The 19,190-nt window shown below is 56.3% G+C and overlaps 12 non-coding genes and 5 pseudogenes across 12 annotated transcripts; all 17 read left to right on the top strand.

Annotated features, from left to right (window-relative positions):
• The first annotated feature begins 997 nt into the window (after positions 1 to 997).
• Positions 998 to 1,107, top strand: LOC140134464 (5S ribosomal RNA; annotated as a pseudogene).
• Positions 1,108 to 1,791: 684 nt separating this feature from the next.
• On the top strand, positions 1,792 to 1,910 carry LOC140134462 (5S ribosomal RNA). Its single transcript, XR_011856300.1, has one exon. It is a non-coding gene; the product is annotated as a 5S ribosomal RNA (ribosomal RNA).
• A 1,314-nt stretch (positions 1,911 to 3,224) lies between these two features.
• On the top strand, positions 3,225 to 3,334 carry LOC140134463 (5S ribosomal RNA; annotated as a pseudogene).
• Positions 3,335 to 4,018: 684 nt separating this feature from the next.
• Positions 4,019 to 4,137, top strand: LOC140134450 (5S ribosomal RNA). The gene has a single exon (XR_011856299.1). It is a non-coding gene; the product is annotated as a 5S ribosomal RNA (ribosomal RNA).
• A 1,314-nt stretch (positions 4,138 to 5,451) lies between these two features.
• LOC140134397 (5S ribosomal RNA) lies at positions 5,452 to 5,571 on the top strand. Its single transcript, XR_011856258.1, has one exon. It is a non-coding gene; the product is annotated as a 5S ribosomal RNA (ribosomal RNA).
• Positions 5,572 to 6,255: 684 nt separating this feature from the next.
• On the top strand, positions 6,256 to 6,374 carry LOC140134318 (5S ribosomal RNA). Its single transcript, XR_011856181.1, has one exon. It is a non-coding gene; the product is annotated as a 5S ribosomal RNA (ribosomal RNA).
• Positions 6,375 to 7,689: 1,315 nt separating this feature from the next.
• On the top strand, positions 7,690 to 7,809 carry LOC140134396 (5S ribosomal RNA). Its single transcript, XR_011856257.1, has one exon. It is a non-coding gene; the product is annotated as a 5S ribosomal RNA (ribosomal RNA).
• Positions 7,810 to 8,505: 696 nt separating this feature from the next.
• LOC140134438 (5S ribosomal RNA) lies at positions 8,506 to 8,624 on the top strand. The gene has a single exon (XR_011856298.1). It is a non-coding gene; the product is annotated as a 5S ribosomal RNA (ribosomal RNA).
• A 1,315-nt stretch (positions 8,625 to 9,939) lies between these two features.
• On the top strand, positions 9,940 to 10,049 carry LOC140134461 (5S ribosomal RNA; annotated as a pseudogene).
• Positions 10,050 to 10,733: 684 nt separating this feature from the next.
• On the top strand, positions 10,734 to 10,852 carry LOC140134426 (5S ribosomal RNA). Its single transcript, XR_011856286.1, has one exon. It is a non-coding gene; the product is annotated as a 5S ribosomal RNA (ribosomal RNA).
• A 1,315-nt stretch (positions 10,853 to 12,167) lies between these two features.
• On the top strand, positions 12,168 to 12,277 carry LOC140134460 (5S ribosomal RNA; annotated as a pseudogene).
• Positions 12,278 to 12,961: 684 nt separating this feature from the next.
• On the top strand, positions 12,962 to 13,080 carry LOC140134415 (5S ribosomal RNA). Its single transcript, XR_011856275.1, has one exon. It is a non-coding gene; the product is annotated as a 5S ribosomal RNA (ribosomal RNA).
• A 1,299-nt stretch (positions 13,081 to 14,379) lies between these two features.
• Positions 14,380 to 14,499, top strand: LOC140134395 (5S ribosomal RNA). Its single transcript, XR_011856256.1, has one exon. It is a non-coding gene; the product is annotated as a 5S ribosomal RNA (ribosomal RNA).
• Positions 14,500 to 15,183: 684 nt separating this feature from the next.
• LOC140134403 (5S ribosomal RNA) lies at positions 15,184 to 15,302 on the top strand. The gene has a single exon (XR_011856264.1). It is a non-coding gene; the product is annotated as a 5S ribosomal RNA (ribosomal RNA).
• Positions 15,303 to 16,615: 1,313 nt separating this feature from the next.
• LOC140134459 (5S ribosomal RNA) lies at positions 16,616 to 16,725 on the top strand (annotated as a pseudogene).
• Positions 16,726 to 17,409: 684 nt separating this feature from the next.
• LOC140134392 (5S ribosomal RNA) lies at positions 17,410 to 17,528 on the top strand. The gene has a single exon (XR_011856253.1). It is a non-coding gene; the product is annotated as a 5S ribosomal RNA (ribosomal RNA).
• Positions 17,529 to 18,843: 1,315 nt separating this feature from the next.
• LOC140134394 (5S ribosomal RNA) lies at positions 18,844 to 18,963 on the top strand. Its single transcript, XR_011856255.1, has one exon. It is a non-coding gene; the product is annotated as a 5S ribosomal RNA (ribosomal RNA).
• The last annotated feature ends 227 nt before the right edge of the window (positions 18,964 to 19,190 follow it).

The raw sequence follows: 19,190 nt of genomic DNA, 5'->3' as shown, positions 1-19,190 counted from the left end.
TATATAAATAAAGAAGGATTCTTTTTATTATCAGACAGGCATCTTTGGCACTGTTTTAAGGGGGTCATTTAGTTTTGTCTTTTGTCTTTTTTTCCCTTGTATTTGTCAGCTTTTCGGGGGAAAAGGGGTAGATTTGCAGAAAACTTTGTGGCTGTTTTAGCCGCCTTGCAGAGTGACAAACACAGTGAGGCAAGCGTTGCCTTTGAAAAGGGTCAATTGCTAAATCCTGCTTTGCGCGGCCTGGCAGGAGGCGAGCGAATGCGACATTTGTGTCTCAGTGCTGTGCGGGGGGTTTGGCATGAAATGCTCCTTGCGGCTTTTTGCTGGCAAAAAGTGTCAAAAACCTGTGACGCCACCTTTGTTTTGCGCCGTTTTTCAAGCCAAAAAGTTGCGTAAACTGGGGGCTTAATCCCCAAGCCCCCATGGGCGCTAGGCGGCTGTCCGATTTCCACAGCCAGCCAGTTATCCAGCCAGCCAGTTATCCAGCCAGCCGGCGGCGCCAGCCGCCCCAGCCCAGCCTGTTAGCAAGCCACGCGTCCCAGTACAGGGAAGCTGTGGGTGGTAAAAGCAGCTGCCAATGGCTGGCAACTATGTCACCTGTTTTGTCTCCATCCCAGGTGGCTGGAGCCTGCTGGTTGTGCTTTCCAAACAGCTTCCACCCAAAAGCAGATTTTAGGCCATGGAGAAAGGCGGCTGGCCGCTCAGGTGGAGAGTTGCCACGGTGAGGGGGTTTGATTGCTCAACAACAGCTGTCATGACAGGGGCTACAGCCAGCCCTTGCAGTTGCACTTTGCCGGCGCGGAGGTATAGAAAGGCCAAAGTTTTGCCGCTGGCCAAAGAGGAGGAGCCCTTCCCCCACCCCCCATCCTGTTGTGTGTCCCTGGTGTACCCGAGGCACGGGAGCGGCTTGGCCCAGGGCCGTGCTAGGCCGGTGCTTTGGGGCAGCACGTTGTCAGAATGGACGCCTTTTTGGGGAGGCAGGGAAGCATGAGGTAGCGTCTACCGGCCATACCACCCTGAATACGCCCGATCTCGGAAGCAAAGCAGGGTCGGGCTCGGACAGTACTTGGATGGGAGACCTCCTGGGAAGCGCGGGTGCTGTAGACCGTTTGATTACTTTTTGTCCTCTACCTCCCTCCAAGGTCCACCCCCCTCCAGCGCGGAGCTGCCAGTCCCCGAATATATGTTGCCTTGACGCATCCCCGAGCAGGAAGAGGCTGGCCCACCAAGGCCTCTGAGACGCCCACCCACCCCCCACACCGTCACCACGGCCTCTAGCTGGGTGTTCCCGCTGCAAGGCCTTGGTTGGCCCCCTGCAGCCTGCCACCTGGAAAGGTGAGAGTTAATATGAGGCCGCAGCTGAAAGGCTCAGGCCTTGAGCAGGGGCTAGTGGGGAGGGCCAGCAGAAGTGAAGTGTGCCAAAGAAGCGGGTGTAACTAGCCCGCTGGAGGGGCTGAGCTGCCGACGGCCTGCGGGCTAGCCAGCCAGCCAGCCAGCTAGCCAGCTGTGGCCAAAAGGGATGTGGGGGCTGCTGGTAGAATGTTGCAAAAAGGCGGGCTTGAGCAGTAGCAGGCTGTGGCCACGGTGCCATGAAGCTAGAGGGGGCTGTGAGGCAAGCAAGTAGGCTGTGCTGGGTGGCTTTGCTGTGCTGCACAGAGCCAGGCCATGTAAAAGAAGAGAAGAAGAAGAAGAAGAAAAAAGAAAAAAAAAAAGGGCCAAGCTTGAGCCCAGTGGAAGAAGCAGTAGGCGTCAGGCTGCAGTACAAGAGCAGCAAGTGAGAGGCCTGTCTCTGCCTACGGCCACACCACCCTGAACACGCCCGATCTCGTCTGATCTCGGAAGCTAAGCAGGGTCGGGCCTGGTTAGTACTTGGATGGGAGACCGCCTGGGAATACCAGGTGCTGTAGGCTTTTGCTTTTCCTCCCTTCAACCAGCAGGGGTCACTGTCCTCTATGCCTATTTTACATTTACTTTGCACGCTTGCTTCTTTTCACTTGCTTTCTCTCTTGCACTCTTTAACCCTTGCAAAGCCCTAGCAGTCGCCTTGGCCCCCCCCTGTCACTTTTCAACTGCGGGGATACCTCAAGAGCAAGGCGCCCACCAGCGTTCTTGTTTATTCCTCTTACTTCTGCCCCAAATTTCAACCCCCAGCGTCTCCCATAGGGCTGGAGGCAAGGGGGGGCATTTGTCATCTAGCTTTGTGCAGCGCTGCGTAATGTGTAGGCGCTATATAAATAAAGAAGGATTCTTTTTATTATCAGACAGGCATCTTTGGCACTGTTTTAAGGGGGTCATTTAGTTTTGTCTTTTGTCTTTTTTTCCCTTGTATTTGTCAGCTTTTCGGGGGAAAAGGGGTAGATTTGCAGAAAACTTTGTGGCTGTTTTAGCCGCCTTGCAGAGTGACAAACACAGTGAGGCAAGCGTTGCCTTTGAAAAGGGTCAATTGCTAAATCCTGCTTTGCGCGGCCTGGCAGGAGGCGAGCGAATGCGACATTTGTGTCTCAGTGCTGTGCGGGGGGTTTGGCATGAAATGCTCCTTGCGGCTTTTTGCTGGCAAAAAGTGTCAAAAACCTGTGACGCCACCTTTGTTTTGCGCCGTTTTTCAAGCCAAAAAGTTGCGTAAACTGGGGGCTTAATCCCCAAGCCCCCATGGGCGCTAGGCGGCTGTCCGATTTCCACAGCCAGCCAGTTATCCAGCCAGCCAGTTATCCAGCCAGCCGGCGGCGCCAGCCGCCCCAGCCCAGCCTGTTAGCAAGCCACGCGTCCCAGTACAGGGAAGCTGTGGGTGGTAAAAGCAGCTGCCAATGGCTGGCAACTATGTCACCTGTTTTGTCTCCATCCCAGGTGGCTGGAGCCTGCTGGTTGTGCTTTCCAAACAGCTTCCACCCAAAAGCAGATTTTAGGCCATGGAGAAAGGCGGCTGGCCGCTCAGGTGGAGAGTTGCCACGGTGAGGGGGTTTGATTGCTCAACAACAGCTGTCATGACAGGGGCTACAGCCAGCCCTTGCAGTTGCACTTTGCCGGCGCGGAGGTATAGAAAGGCCAAAGTTTTGCCGCTGGCCAAAGAGGAGGAGCCCTTCCCCCACCCCCCATCCTGTTGTGTGTCCCTGGTGTACCCGAGGCACGGGAGCGGCTTGGCCCAGGGCCGTGCTAGGCCGGTGCTTTGGGGCAGCACGTTGTCAGAATGGCCGCCTTTTTGGGGAGGCAGGGAAGCATGAGGTAGCGTCTACCGGCCATACCACCCTGAATACGCCCGATCTCGGAAGCAAAGCAGGGTCGGGCTCGGACAGTACTTGGATGGGAGACCTCCTGGGAAGCGCGGGTGCTGTAGACCGTTTGATTACTTTTTGTCCTCTACCTCCCTCCAAGGTCCACCCCCCTCCAGCGCGGAGCTGCCAGTCCCCGAATATATGTTGCCTTGACGCATCCCCGAGCAGGAAGAGGCTGGCCCACCAAGGCCTCTGAGACGCCCACCCACCCCCCACACCGTCACCACGGCCTCTAGCTGGGTGTTCCCGCTGCAAGGCCTTGGTTGGCCCCCTGCAGCCTGCCACCTGGAAAGGTGAGAGTTAATATGAGGCCGCAGCTGAAAGGCTCAGGCCTTGAGCAGGGGCTAGTGGGGAGGGCCAGCAGAAGTGAAGTGTGCCAAAGAAGCGGGTGTAACTAGCCCGCTGGAGGGGCTGAGCTGCCGACGGCCTGCGGGCTAGCCAGCCAGCCAGCCAGCTAGCCAGCTGTGGCCAAAAGGGATGTGGGGGCTGCTGGTAGAATGTTGCAAAAAGGCGGGCTTGAGCAGTAGCAGGCTGTGGCCACGGTGCCATGAAGCTAGAGGGGGCTGTGAGGCAAGCAAGTAGGCTGTGCTGGGTGGCTTTGCTGTGCTGCACAGAGCCAGGCCATGTAAAAGAAGAGAAGAAGAAGAAGAAGAAAAAAGAAAAAAAAAAAGGGCCAAGCTTGAGCCCAGTGGAAGAAGCAGTAGGCGTCAGGCTGCAGTACAAGAGCAGCAAGTGAGAGGCCTGTCTCTGCCTACGGCCACACCACCCTGAACACGCCCGATCTCGTCTGATCTCGGAAGCTAAGCAGGGTCGGGCCTGGTTAGTACTTGGATGGGAGACCGCCTGGGAATACCAGGTGCTGTAGGCTTTTGCTTTTCCTCCCTTCAACCAGCAGGGGTCACTGTCCTCTATGCCTATTTTACATTTACTTTGCACGCTTGCTTCTTTTCACTTGCTTTCTCTCTTGCACTCTTTAACCCTTGCAAAGCCCTAGCAGTCGCCTTGGCCCCCCCCTGTCACTTTTCAACTGCGGGGATACCTCAAGAGCAAGGCGCCCACCAGCGTTCTTGTTTATTCCTCTTACTTCTGCCCCAAATTTCAACCCCCAGCGTCTCCCATAGGGCTGGAGGCAAGGGGGGGCATTTGTCATCTAGCTTTGTGCAGCGCTGCGTAATGTGTAGGCGCTATATAAATAAAGAAGGATTCTTTTTATTATCAGACAGGCATCTTTGGCACTGTTTTAAGGGGGTCATTTAGTTTTGTCTTTTGTCTTTTTTTCCCTTGTATTTGTCAGCTTTTCGGGGGAAAAGGGGTAGATTTGCAGAAAACTTTGTGGCTGTTTTAGCCGCCTTGCAGAGTGACAAACACAGTGAGGCAAGCGTTGCCTTTGAAAAGGGTCAATTGCTAAATCCTGCTTTGCGCGGCCTGGCAGGAGGCGAGCGAATGCGACATTTGTGTCTCAGTGCTGTGCGGGGGGTTTGGCATGAAATGCTCCTTGCGGCTTTTTGCTGGCAAAAAGTGTCAAAAACCTGTGACGCCACCTTTGTTTTGCGCCGTTTTTCAAGCCAAAAAGTTGCGTAAACTGGGGGCTTAATCCCCAAGCCCCCATGGGCGCTAGGCGGCTGTCCGATTTCCACAGCCAGCCAGTTATCCAGCCAGCCAGTTATCCAGCCAGCCGGCGGCGCCAGCCGCCCCAGCCCAGCCTGTTAGCAAGCCACGCGTCCCAGTACAGGGAAGCTGTGGGTGGTAAAAGCAGCTGCCAATGGCTGGCAACTATGTCACCTGTTTTGTCTCCATCCCAGGTGGCTGGAGCCTGCTGGTTGTGCTTTCCAAACAGCTTCCACCCAAAAGCAGATTTTAGGCCATGGAGAAAGGCGGCTGGCCGCTCAGGTGGAGAGTTGCCACGGTGAGGGGGTTTGATTGCTCAACAACAGCTGTCATGACAGGGGCTACAGCCAGCCCTTGCAGTTGCACTTTGCCGGCGCGGAGGTATAGAAAGGCCAAAGTTTTGCCGCTGGCCAAAGAGGAGGAGCCCTTCCCCCACCCCCCATCCTGTTGTGTGTCCCTGGTGTACCCGAGGCACGGGAGCGGCTTGGCCCAGGGCCGTGCTAGGCCGGTGCTTTGGGGCAGCACGTTGTCAGAATGGCCGCCTTTTTGGGGAGGCAGGGAAGCATGAGGTAGCGTCTACCGGCCATACCACCCTGAATACGCCCGATCTCGTCCGATCTCGGAAGCAAAGCAGGGTCGGGCTCGGACAGTACTTGGATGGGAGACCTCCTGGGAAGCGCGGGTGCTGTAGACCGTTTGATTACTTTTTGTCCTCTACCTCCCTCCAAGGTCCACCCCCCTCCAGCGCGGAGCTGCCAGTCCCCGAATATATGTTGCCTTGACGCATCCCTGAGCAGGAAGAGGCTGGCTCACCAAGGCCTCTGAGACGCCCACCCACCCCCCACACCGTCACCACGGCCTCTAGCTGGGTGTTCCCGCTGCAAGGCCTTGGTTGGCCCCCTGCAGCCTGCCACCTGGAAAGGTGAGAGTTAATATGAGGCCGCAGCTGAAAGGCTCAGGCCTTGAGCAGGGGCTAGTGGGGAGGGCCAGCAGAAGTGAAGTGTGCCAAAGAAGCGGGTGTAACTAGCCCGCTGGAGGGGCTGAGCTGCCGACGGCCTGCGGGCTAGCCAGCCAGCCAGCCAGCTAGCCAGCTGTGGCCAAAAGGGATGTGGGGGCTGCTGGTAGAATGTTGCAAAAAGGCGGGCTTGAGCAGTAGCAGGCTGTGGCCACGGTGCCATGAAGCTAGAGGGGGCTGTGAGGCAAGCAAGTAGGCTGTGCTGGGTGGCTTTGCTGTGCTGCACAGAGCCAGGCCATGTAAAAGAAGAGAAGAAGAAGAAGAAGAAAAAAGAAAAAAAAAAAGGGCCAAGCTTGAGCCCAGTGGAAGAAGCAGCAGGCGTCAGGCTGCAGTACAAGAGCAGCAAGTGAGAGGCCTGTCTCTGCCTACGGCCACACCACCCTGAACACGCCCGATCTCGTCTGATCTCGGAAGCTAAGCAGGGTTGGGCCTGGTTAGTACTTGGATGGGAGACCGCCTGGGAATACCAGGTGCTGTAGGCTTTTGCTTTTCCTCCCTTCAACCAGCAGGGGTCACTGTCCTCTATGCCTATTTTACATTTACTTTGCACGCTTGCTTCTTTTCACTTGCTTTCTCTCTTGCACTCTTTAACCCTTGCAAAGCCCTAGCAGTCGCCTTGGCCCCCCCCCTGTCACTTTTCAACTGCGGGGATACCTCAAGAGCAAGGCGCCCACCAGCGTTCTTGTTTATTCCTCTTACTTCTGCCCCAAATTTCAACCCCCAGCGTCTCCCATAGGGCTGGAGGCAAGGGGGGGCATTTGTCATCTAGCTTTGTGCAGCGCTGCGTAATGTGTAGGCGCTATATAAATAAAGAAGGATTCTTTTTATTATCAGACAGGCATCTTTGGCACTGTTTTAAGGGGGTCATTTAGTTTTGTCTTTTGTCTTTTTTTCCCTTGTATTTGTCAGCTTTTCGGGGGAAAAGGGGTAGATTTGCAGAAAACTTTGTGGCTGTTTTAGCCGCCTTGCAGAGTGACAAACACAGTGAGGCAAGCGTTGCCTTTGAAAAGGGTCAATTGCTAAATCCTGCTTTGCGCGGCCTGGCAGGAGGCGAGCGAATGCGACATTTGTGTCTCAGTGCTGTGCGGGGGGTTTGGCATGAAATGCTCCTTGCGGCTTTTTGCTGGCAAAAAGTGTCAAAAACCTGTGACGCCACCTTTGTTTTGCGCCGTTTTTCAAGCCAAAAAGTTGCGTAAACTGGGGGCTTAATCCCCAAGCCCCCATGGGCGCTAGGCGGCTGTCCGATTTCCACAGCCAGCCAGTTATCCAGCCAGCCAGTTATCCAGCCAGCCGGCGGCGCCAGCCGCCCCAGCCCAGCCTGTTAGCAAGCCACGCGTCCCAGTACAGGGAAGCTGTGGGTGGTAAAAGCAGCTGCCAATGGCTGGCAACTATGTCACCTGTTTTGTCTCCATCCCAGGTGGCTGGAGCCTGCTGGTTGTGCTTTCCAAACAGCTTCCACCCAAAAGCAGATTTTAGGCCATGGAGAAAGGCGGCTGGCCGCTCAGGTGGAGAGTTGCCACGGTGAGGGGGTTTGATTGCTCAACAACAGCTGTCATGACAGGGGCTACAGCCAGCCCTTGCAGTTGCACTTTGCCGGCGCGGAGGTATAGAAAGGCCAAAGTTTTGCCGCTGGCCAAAGAGGAGGAGCCCTTCCCCCACCCCCCATCCTGTTGTGTGTCCCTGGTGTACCCGAGGCACGGGAGCGGCTTGGCCCAGGGCCGTGCTAGGCCGGTGCTTTGGGGCAGCACGTTGTCAGAATGGCCGCCTTTTTGGGGAGGCAGGGAAGCATGAGGTAGCGTCTACCGGCCATACCACCCTGAATACGCCCGATCTCGTCCGATCTCGGAAGCAAAGCAGGGTCGGGCTCGGACAGTACTTGGATGGGAGACCTCCTGGGAAGCGCGGGTGCTGTAGACCGTTTGATTACTTTTTGTCCTCTACCTCCCTCCAAGGTCCACCCCCCTCCAGCGCGGAGCTGCCAGTCCCCGAATATATGTTGCCTTGACGCATCCCCGAGCAGGAAGAGGCTGGCTCACCAAGGCCTCTGAGACGCCCACCCACCCCCCACACCGTCACCACGGCCTCTAGCTGGGTGTTCCCGCTGCAAGGCCTTGGTTGGCCCCCTGCAGCCTGCCACCTGGAAAGGTGAGAGTTAATATGAGGCCGCAGCTGAAAGGCTCAGGCCTTGAGCAGGGGCTAGTGGGGAGGGCCAGCAGAAGTGAAGTGTGCCAAAGAAGCGGGTGTAACTAGCCCGCTGGAGGGGCTGAGCTGCCGACGGCCTGCGGGCTAGCCAGCCAGCCAGCCAGCCAGCCAGCCAGCTAGCCAGCTGTGGCCAAAAGGGATGTGGGGGCTGCTGGTAGAATGTTGCAAAAAGGCGGGCTTGAGCAGTAGCAGGCTGTGGCCACGGTGCCATGAAGCTAGAGGGGGCTGTGAGGCAAGCAAGTAGGCTGTGCTGGGTGGCTTTGCTGTGCTGCACAGAGCCAGGCCATGTAAAAGAAGAGAAGAAGAAGAAGAAGAAAAAAGAAAAAAAAAAAGGGCCAAGCTTGAGCCCAGTGGAAGAAGCAGCAGGCGTCAGGCTGCAGTACAAGAGCAGCAAGTGAGAGGCCTGTCTCTGCCTACGGCCACACCACCCTGAACACGCCCGATCTCGTCTGATCTCGGAAGCTAAGCAGGGTCGGGCCTGGTTAGTACTTGGATGGGAGACCGCCTGGGAATACCAGGTGCTGTAGGCTTTTGCTTTTCCTCCCTTCAACCAGCAGGGGTCACTGTCCTCTATGCCTATTTTACATTTACTTTGCACGCTTGCTTCTTTTCACTTGCTTTCTCTCTTGCACTCTTTAACCCTTGCAAAGCCCTAGCAGTCGCCTTGGCCCCCCCCCTGTCACTTTTCAACTGCGGGGATACCTCAAGAGCAAGGCGCCCACCAGCGTTCTTGTTTATTCCTCTTACTTCTGCCCCAAATTTCAACCCCCAGCGTCTCCCATAGGGCTGGAGGCAAGGGGGGGCATTTGTCATCTAGCTTTGTGCAGCGCTGCGTAATGTGTAGGCGCTATATAAATAAAGAAGGATTCTTTTTATTATCAGACAGGCATCTTTGGCACTGTTTTAAGGGGGTCATTTAGTTTTGTCTTTTGTCTTTTTTTCCCTTGTATTTGTCAGCTTTTCGGGGGAAAAGGGGTAGATTTGCAGAAAACTTTGTGGCTGTTTTAGCCGCCTTGCAGAGTGACAAACACAGTGAGGCAAGCGTTGCCTTTGAAAAGGGTCAATTGCTAAATCCTGCTTTGCGCGGCCTGGCAGGAGGCGAGCGAATGCGACATTTGTGTCTCAGTGCTGTGCGGGGGGTTTGGCATGAAATGCTCCTTGCGGCTTTTTGCTGGCAAAAAGTGTCAAAAACCTGTGACGCCACCTTTGTTTTGCGCCGTTTTTCAAGCCAAAAAGTTGCGTAAACTGGGGGCTTAATCCCCAAGCCCCCATGGGCGCTAGGCGGCTGTCCGATTTCCACAGCCAGCCAGTTATCCAGCCAGCCAGTTATCCAGCCAGCCGGCGGCGCCAGCCGCCCCAGCCCAGCCTGTTAGCAAGCCACGCGTCCCAGTACAGGGAAGCTGTGGGTGGTAAAAGCAGCTGCCAATGGCTGGCAACTATGTCACCTGTTTTGTCTCCATCCCAGGTGGCTGGAGCCTGCTGGTTGTGCTTTCCAAACAGCTTCCACCCAAAAGCAGATTTTAGGCCATGGAGAAAGGCGGCTGGCCGCTCAGGTGGAGAGTTGCCACGGTGAGGGGGTTTGATTGCTCAACAACAGCTGTCATGACAGGGGCTACAGCCAGCCCTTGCAGTTGCACTTTGCCGGCGCGGAGGTATAGAAAGGCCAAAGTTTTGCCGCTGGCCAAAGAGGAGGAGCCCTTCCCCCACCCCCCATCCTGTTGTGTGTCCCTGGTGTACCCGAGGCACGGGAGCGGCTTGGCCCAGGGCCGTGCTAGGCCGGTGCTTTGGGGCAGCACGTTGTCAGAATGGACGCCTTTTTGGGGAGGCAGGGAAGCATGAGGTAGCGTCTACCGGCCATACCACCCTGAATACGCCCGATCTCGGAAGCAAAGCAGGGTCGGGCTCGGACAGTACTTGGATGGGAGACCTCCTGGGAAGCGCGGGTGCTGTAGACCGTTTGATTACTTTTTGTCCTCTACCTCCCTCCAAGGTCCACCCCCCTCCAGCGCGGAGCTGCCAGTCCCCGAATATATGTTGCCTTGACGCATCCCCGAGCAGGAAGAGGCTGGCCCACCAAGGCCTCTGAGACGCCCACCCACCCCCCACACCGTCACCACGGCCTCTAGCTGGGTGTTCCCGCTGCAAGGCCTTGGTTGGCCCCCTGCAGCCTGCCACCTGGAAAGGTGAGAGTTAATATGAGGCCGCAGCTGAAAGGCTCAGGCCTTGAGCAGGGGCTAGTGGGGAGGGCCAGCAGAAGTGAAGTGTGCCAAAGAAGCGGGTGTAACTAGCCCGCTGGAGGGGCTGAGCTGCCGACGGCCTGCGGGCTAGCCAGCCAGCCAGCCAGCTAGCCAGCTGTGGCCAAAAGGGATGTGGGGGCTGCTGGTAGAATGTTGCAAAAAGGCGGGCTTGAGCAGTAGCAGGCTGTGGCCACGGTGCCATGAAGCTAGAGGGGGCTGTGAGGCAAGCAAGTAGGCTGTGCTGGGTGGCTTTGCTGTGCTGCACAGAGCCAGGCCATGTAAAAGAAGAGAAGAAGAAGAAGAAGAAAAAAGAAAAAAAAAAAGGGCCAAGCTTGAGCCCAGTGGAAGAAGCAGCAGGCGTCAGGCTGCAGTACAAGAGCAGCAAGTGAGAGGCCTGTCTCTGCCTACGGCCACACCACCCTGAACACGCCCGATCTCGTCTGATCTCGGAAGCTAAGCAGGGTCGGGCCTGGTTAGTACTTGGATGGGAGACCGCCTGGGAATACCAGGTGCTGTAGGCTTTTGCTTTTCCTCCCTTCAACCAGCAGGGGTCACTGTCCTCTATGCCTATTTTACATTTACTTTGCACGCTTGCTTCTTTTCACTTGCTTTCTCTCTTGCACTCTTTAACCCTTGCAAAGCCCTAGCAGTCGCCTTGGCCCCCCCCCTGTCACTTTTCAACTGCGGGGATACCTCAAGAGCAAGGCGCCCACCAGCGTTCTTGTTTATTCCTCTTACTTCTGCCCCAAATTTCAACCCCCAGCGTCTCCCATAGGGCTGGAGGCAAGGGGGGGCATTTGTCATCTAGCTTTGTGCAGCGCTGCGTAATGTGTAGGCGCTATATAAATAAAGAAGGATTCTTTTTATTATCAGACAGGCATCTTTGGCACTGTTTTAAGGGGGTCATTTAGTTTTGTCTTTTGTCTTTTTTTCCCTTGTATTTGTCAGCTTTTCGGGGGAAAAGGGGTAGATTTGCAGAAAACTTTGTGGCTGTTTTAGCCGCCTTGCAGAGTGACAAACACAGTGAGGCAAGCGTTGCCTTTGAAAAGGGTCAATTGCTAAATCCTGCTTTGCGCGGCCTGGCAGGAGGCGAGCGAATGCGACATTTGTGTCTCAGTGCTGTGCGGGGGGTTTGGCATGAAATGCTCCTTGCGGCTTTTTGCTGGCAAAAAGTGTCAAAAACCTGTGACGCCACCTTTGTTTTGCGCCGTTTTTCAAGCCAAAAAGTTGCGTAAACTGGGGGCTTAATCCCCAAGCCCCCATGGGCGCTAGGCGGCTGTCCGATTTCCACAGCCAGCCAGTTATCCAGCCAGCCAGTTATCCAGCCAGCCGGCGGCGCCAGCCGCCCCAGCCCAGCCTGTTAGCAAGCCACGCGTCCCAGTACAGGGAAGCTGTGGGTGGTAAAAGCAGCTGCCAATGGCTGGCAACTATGTCACCTGTTTTGTCTCCATCCCAGGTGGCTGGAGCCTGCTGGTTGTGCTTTCCAAACAGCTTCCACCCAAAAGCAGATTTTAGGCCATGGAGAAAGGCGGCTGGCCGCTCAGGTGGAGAGTTGCCACGGTGAGGGGGTTTGATTGCTCAACAACAGCTGTCATGACAGGGGCTACAGCCAGCCCTTGCAGTTGCACTTTGCCGGCGCGGAGGTATAGAAAGGCCAAAGTTTTGCCGCTGGCCAAAGAGGAGGAGCCCTTCCCCCACCCCCCATCCTGTTGTGTGTCCCTGGTGTACCCGAGGCACGGGAGCGGCTTGGCCCAGGGCCGTGCTAGGCCGGTGCTTTGGGGCAGCACGTTGTCAGAATGGCCGCCTTTTTGGGGAGGCAGGGAAGCATGAGGTAGCGTCTACCGGCCATACCACCCTGAATACGCCCGATCTCGGAAGCAAAGCAGGGTCGGGCTCGGACAGTACTTGGATGGGAGACCTCCTGGGAAGCGCGGGTGCTGTAGACCGTTTGATTACTTTTTGTCCTCTACCTCCCTCCAAGGTCCACCCCCCTCCAGCGCGGAGCTGCCAGTCCCCGAATATATGTTGCCTTGACGCATCCCCGAGCAGGAAGAGGCTGGCTCACCAAGGCCTCTGAGACGCCCACCCACCCCCCACACCGTCACCACGGCCTCTAGCTGGGTGTTCCCGCTGCAAGGCCTTGGTTGGCCCCCTGCAGCCTGCCACCTGGAAAGGTGAGAGTTAATATGAGGCCGCAGCTGAAAGGCTCAGGCCTTGAGCAGGGGCTAGTGGGGAGGGCCAGCAGAAGTGAAGTGTGCCAAAGAAGCGGGTGTAACTAGCCCGCTGGAGGGGCTGAGCTGCCGACGGCCTGCGGGCTAGCCAGCCAGCCAGCCAGCTAGCCAGCTGTGGCCAAAAGGGATGTGGGGGCTGCTGGTAGAATGTTGCAAAAAGGCGGGCTTGAGCAGTAGCAGGCTGTGGCCACGGTGCCATGAAGCTAGAGGGGGCTGTGAGGCAAGCAAGTAGGCTGTGCTGGGTGGCTTTGCTGTGCTGCACAGAGCCAGGCCATGTAAAAGAAGAGAAGAAGAAGAAGAAGAAAAAAGAAAAAAAAAAAGGGCCAAGCTTGAGCCCAGTGGAAGAAGCAGCAGGCGTCAGGCTGCAGTACAAGAGCAGCAAGTGAGAGGCCTGTCTCTGCCTACGGCCACACCACCCTGAACACGCCCGATCTCGTCTGATCTCGGAAGCTAAGCAGGGTCGGGCCTGGTTAGTACTTGGATGGGAGACCGCCTGGGAATACCAGGTGCTGTAGGCTTTTGCTTTTCCTCCCTTCAACCAGCAGGGGTCACTGTCCTCTATGCCTATTTTACATTTACTTTGCACGCTTGCTTCTTTTCACTTGCTTTCTCTCTTGCACTCTTTAACCCTTGCAAAGCCCTAGCAGTCGCCTTGGCCCCCCCCCTGTCACTTTTCAACTGCGGGGATACCTCAAGAGCAAGGCGCCCACCAGCGTTCTTGTTTATTCCTCTTACTTCTGCCCCAAATTTCAACCCCCAGCGTCTCCCATAGGGCTGGAGGCAAGGGGGGGCATTTGTCATCTAGCTTTGTGCAGCGCTGCGTAATGTGTAGGCGCTATATAAATAAAGAAGGATTCTTTTTATTATCAGACAGGCATCTTTGGCACTGTTTTAAGGGGGTCATTTAGTTTTGTCTTTTGTCTTTTTTTCCCTTGTATTTGTCAGCTTTTCGGGGGAAAAGGGGTAGATTTGCAGAAAACTTTGTGGCTGTTTTAGCCGCCTTGCAGAGTGACAAACACAGTGAGGCAAGCGTTGCCTTTGAAAAGGGTCAATTGCTAAATCCTGCTTTGCGCGGCCTGGCAGGAGGCGAGCGAATGCGACATTTGTGTCTCAGTGCTGTGCGGGGGGTTTGGCATGAAATGCTCCTTGCGGCTTTTTGCTGGCAAAAAGTGTCAAAAACCTGTGACGCCACCTTTGTTTTGCGCCGTTTTTCAAGCCAAAAAGTTGCGTAAACTGGGGGCTTAATCCCCAAGCCCCCATGGGCGCTAGGCGGCTGTCCGATTTCCACAGCCAGCCAGTTATCCAGCCAGCCGGCGGCGCCAGCCGCCCCAGCCCAGCCTGTTAGCAAGCCACGCGTCCCAGTACAGGGAAGCTGTGGGTGGTAAAAGCAGCTGCCAATGGCTGGCAACTATGTCACCTGTTTTGTCTCCATCCCAGGTGGCTGGAGCCTGCTGGTTGTGCTTTCCAAACAGCTTCCACCCAAAAGCAGTTTTTAGGCCATGGAGAAAGGCGGCTGGCCGCTCAGGTGGAGAGTTGCCACGGTGAGGGGGTTTGATTGCTCAACAACAGCTGTCATGACAGGGGCTACAGCCAGCCCTTGCAGTTGCACTTTGCCGGCGCGGAGGTATAGAAAGGCCAAAGTTTTGCCGCTGGCCAAAGAGGAGGAGCCCTTCCCCCACCCCCCATCCTGTTGTGTGTCCCTGGTGTACCCGAGGCACGGGAGCGGCTTGGCCCAGGGCCGTGCTAGGCCGGTGCTTTGGGGCAGCATGTTGTCAGAATGGCCGCCTTTTTGGGGAGGCAGGGAAGCATGAGGTAGCGTCTACCGGCCATACCACCCTGAATACGCCCGATCTCGTCCGATCTCGGAAGCAAAGCAGGGTCGGGCTCGGACAGTACTTGGATGGGAGACCTCCTGGGAAGCGCGGGTGCTGTAGACCGTTTGATTACTTTTTGTCCTCTACCTCCCTCCAAGGTCCACCCCCCTCCAGCGCGGAGCTGCCAGTCCCCGAATATATGTTGCCTTGACGCATCCCCGAGCAGGAAGAGGCTGGCCCACCAAGGCCTCTGAGACGCCCACCCACCCCCCACACCGTCACCACGGCCTCTAGCTGGGTGTTCCCGCTGCAAGGCCTTGGTTGGCCCCCTGCAGCCTGCCACCTGGAAAGGTGAGAGTTAATATGAGGCCGCAGCTGAAAGGCTCAGGCCTTGAGCAGGGGCTAGTGGGGAGGGCCAGCAGAAGTGAAGTGTGCCAAAGAAGCGGGTGTAACTAGCCCGCTGGAGGGGCTGAGCTGCCGACGGCCTGCGGGCTAGCCAGCCAGCCAGCCAGCTAGCCAGCTGTGGCCAAAAGGGATGTGGGGGCTGCTGGTAGAATGTTGCAAAAAGGCGGGCTTGAGCAGTAGCAGGCTGTGGCCACGGTGCCATGAAGCTAGAGGGGGCTGTGAGGCAAGCAAGTAGGCTGTGCTGGGTGGCTTTGCTGTGCTGCACAGAGCCAGGCCATGTAAAAGAAGAGAAGAAGAAGAAGAAGAAAAAAGAAAAAAAAAAAGGGCCAAGCTTGAGCCCAGTGGAAGAAGCAGCAGGCGTCAGGCTGCAGTACAAGAGCAGCAAGTGAGAGGCCTGTCTCTGCCTACGGCCACACCACCCTGAACACGCCCGATCTCGTCTGATCTCGGAAGCTAAGCAGGGTCGGGCCTGGTTAGTACTTGGATGGGAGACCGCCTGGGAATACCAGGTGCTGTAGGCTTTTGCTTTTCCTCCCTTCAACCAGCAGGGGTCACTGTCCTCTATGCCTATTTTACATTTACTTTGCACGCTTGCTTCTTTTCACTTGCTTTCTCTCTTGCACTCTTTAACCCTTGCAAAGCCCTAGCAGTCGCCTTGGCCCCCCCCTGTCACTTTTCAACTGCGGGGATACCTCAAGAGCAAGGCGCCCACCAGCGTTCTTGTTTATTCCTCTTACTTCTGCCCCAAATTTCAACCCCCAGCGTCTCCCATAGGGCTGGAGGCAAGGGGGGGCATTTGTCATCTAGCTTTGTGCAGCGCTGCGTAATGTGTAGGCGCTATATAAATAAAGAAGGATTCTTTTTATTATCAGACAGGCATCTTTGGCACTGTTTTAAGGGGGTCATTTAGTTTTGTCTTTTGTCTTTTTTTCCCTTGTATTTGTCAGCTTTTCGGGGGAAAAGGGGTAGATTTGCAGAAAACTTTGTGGCTGTTTTAGCCGCCTTGCAGAGTGACAAACACAGTGAGGCAAGCGTTGCCTTTGAAAAGGGTCAATTGCTAAATCCTGCTTTGCGCGGCCTGGCAGGAGGCGAGCGAATGCGACATTTGTGTCTCAGTGCTGTGCGGGGGGTTTGGCATGAAATGCTCCTTGCGGCTTTTTGCTGGCAAAAAGTGTCAAAAACCTGTGACGCCACCTTTGTTTTGCGCCGTTTTTCAAGCCAAAAAGTTGCGTAAACTGGGGGCTTAATCCCCAAGCCCCCATGGGCGCTAGACGGCTGTCCGATTTCCACAGCCAGCCAGTTATCCAGCCAGCCAGTTATCCAGCCAGCCGGCGGCGCCAGCCGCCCCAGCCCAGCCTGTTAGCAAGCCACGCGTCCCAGTACAGGGAAGCTGTGGGTGGTAAAAGCAGCTGCCAATGGCTGGCAACTATGTCACCTGTTTTGTCTCCATCCCAGGTGGCTGGAGCCTGCTGGTTGTGCTTTCCAAACAGCTTCCCCCCAAAAGCAGTTTTAGGCCATGGAGAAAGGCGGCTGGCCGCTCAGGTGGAGAGTTGCCACGGTGAGGGGGTTTGATTGCTCAACAACAGCTGTCATGACAGGGGCTACAGCCAGCCCTTGCAGTTGCACTTTGCCGGCGCGGAGGTATAGAAAGGCCAAAGTTTTGCCGCTGGCCAAAGAGGAGGAGCCCTTCCCCCACCCCCCATCCTGTTGTGTGTCCCTGGTGTACCCGAGGCACGGGAGCGGCTTGGCCCAGGGCCGTGCTAGGCCGGTGCTTTGGGGCAGCACGTTGTCAGAATGGCCGCCTTTTTGGGGAGGCAGGGAAGCATGAGGTAGCGTCTACCGGCCATACCACCCTGAATACGCCCGATCTCGGAAGCAAAGCAGGGTCGGGCTCGGACAGTACTTGGATGGGAGACCTCCTGGGAAGCGCGGGTGCTGTAGACCGTTTGATTACTTTTTGTCCTCTACCTCCCTCCAAGGTCCACCCCCCTCCAGCGCGGAGCTGCCAGTCCCCGAATATATGTTGCCTTGACGCATCCCCGAGCAGGAAGAGGCTGGCTCACCAAGGCCTCTGAGACGCCCACCCACCCCCCACACCGTCACCACGGCCTCTAGCTGGGTGTTCCCGCTGCAAGGCCTTGGTTGGCCCCCTGCAGCCTGCCACCTGGAAAGGTGAGAGTTAATATGAGGCCGCAGCTGAAAGGCTCAGGCCTTGAGCAGGGGCTAGTGGGGAGGGCCAGCAGAAGTGAAGTGTGCCAAAGAAGCGGGTGTAACTAGCCCGCTGGAGGGGCTGAGCTGCCGACGGCCTGCGGGCTAGCCAGCCAGCCAGCCAGCTAGCCAGCTGTGGCCAAAAGGGATGTGGGGGCTGCTGGTAGAATGTTGCAAAAAGGCGGGCTTGAGCAGTAGCAGGCTGTGGCCACGGTGCCATGAAGCTAGAGGGGGCTGTGAGGCAAGCAAGTAGGCTGTGCTGGGTGGCTTTGCTGTGCTGCACAGAGCCAGGCCATGTAAAAGAAGAGAAGAAGAAGAAGAAGAAAAAAGAAAAAAAAAAAGGGCCAAGCTTGAGCCCAGTGGAAGAAGCAGCAGGCGTCAGGCTGCAGTACAAGAGCAGCAAGTGAGAGGCCTGTCTCTGCCTACGGCCACACCACCCTGAACACGCCCGATCTCGTCTGATCTCGGAAGCTAAGCAGGGTCGGGCCTGGTTAGTACTTGGATGGGAGACCGCCTGGGAATACCAGGTGCTGTAGGCTTTTGCTTTTCCTCCCTTCAACCAGCAGGGGTCACTGTCCTCTATGCCTATTTTACATTTACTTTGCACGCTTGCTTCTTTTCACTTGCTTTCTCTCTTGCACTCTTTAACCCTTGCAAAGCCCTAGCAGTCGCCTTGGCCCCCCCCCTGTCACTTTTCAACTGCGGGGATACCTCAAGAGCAAGGCGCCCACCAGCGTTCTTGTTTATTCCTCTTACTTCTGCCCCAAATTTCAACCCCCAGCGTCTCCCATAGGGCTGGAGGCAAGGGGGGGCATTTGTCATCTAGCTTTGTGCAGCGCTGCGTAATGTGTAGGCGCTATATAAATAAAGAAGGATTCTTTTTATTATCAGACAGGCATCTTTGGCACTGTTTTAAGGGGGTCATTTAGTTTTGTCTTTTGTCTTTTTTTCCCTTGTATTTGTCAGCTTTTCGGGGGAAAAGGGGTAGATTTGCAGAAAACTTTGTGGCTGTTTTAGCCGCCTTGCAGAGTGACAAACACAGTGAGGCAAGCGTTGCCTTTGAAAAGGGTCAATTGCTAAATCCTGCTTTGCGCGGCCTGGCAGGAGGCGAGCGAATGCGACATTTGTGTCTCAGTGCTGTGCGGGGGGTTTGGCATGAAATGCTCCTTGCGGCTTTTTGCTGGCAAAAAGTGTCAAAAACCTGTGACGCCACCTTTGTTTTGCGCCGTTTTTCAAGCCAAAAAGTTGCGTAAACTGGGGGCTTAATCCCCAAGCCCCCATGGGCGCTAGGCGGCTGTCCGATTTCCACAGCCAGCCAGTTATCCAGCCAGCCAGTTATCCAGCCAGCCGGCGGCGCCAGCCGCCCCAGCCCAGCCTGTTAGCAAGCCACGCGTCCCAGTACAGGGAAGCTGTGGGTGGTAAAAGCAGCTGCCAATGGCTGGCAACTATGTCACCTGTTTTGTCTCCATCCCAGGTGGCTGGAGCCTGCTGGTTGTGCTTTCCAAACAGCTTCCACCCAAAAGCAGTTTTTAGGCCATGGAGAAAGGCGGCTGGCCGCTCAGGTGGAGAGTTGCCACGGTGAGGGGGTTTGATTGCTCAACAACAGCTGTCATGACAGGGGCTACAGCCAGCCCTTGCAGTTGCACTTTGCCGGCGCGGAGGTATAGAAAGGCCAAAGTTTTGCCGCTGGCCAAAGAGGAGGAGCCCTTCCCCCACCCCCCATCCTGTTGTGTGTCCCTGGTGTACCCGAGGCACGGGAGCGGCTTGGCCCAGGGCCGTGCTAGGCCGGTGCTTTGGGGCAGCATGTTGTCAGAATGGCCGCCTTTTTGGGGAGGCAGGGAAGCATGAGGTAGCGTCTACCGGCCATACCACCCTGAATACGCCCGATCTCGTCCGATCTCGGAAGCAAAGCAGGGTCGGGCTCGGACAGTACTTGGATGGGAGACCTCCTGGGAAGCGCGGGTGCTGTAGACCGTTTGATTACTTTTTGTCCTCTACCTCCCTCCAAGGTCCACCCCCCTCCAGCGCGGAGCTGCCAGTCCCCGAATATATGTTGCCTTGACGCATCCCCGAGCAGGAAGAGGCTGGCCCACCAAGGCCTCTGAGACGCCCACCCACCCCCCACACCGTCACCACGGCCTCTAGCTGGGTGTTCCCGCTGCAAGGCCTTGGTTGGCCCCCTGCAGCCTGCCACCTGGAAA

Source organism: Engystomops pustulosus, chromosome 5 (genome assembly GCF_040894005.1).
Source record: "Engystomops pustulosus chromosome 5, aEngPut4.maternal, whole genome shotgun sequence".
Lineage (NCBI taxonomy): Eukaryota > Metazoa > Chordata > Amphibia > Anura > Leptodactylidae > Engystomops > Engystomops pustulosus.
Note: the sequence above shows the minus strand (reverse complement) of the source record. Positions and strands in the feature narration are given on the sequence as shown.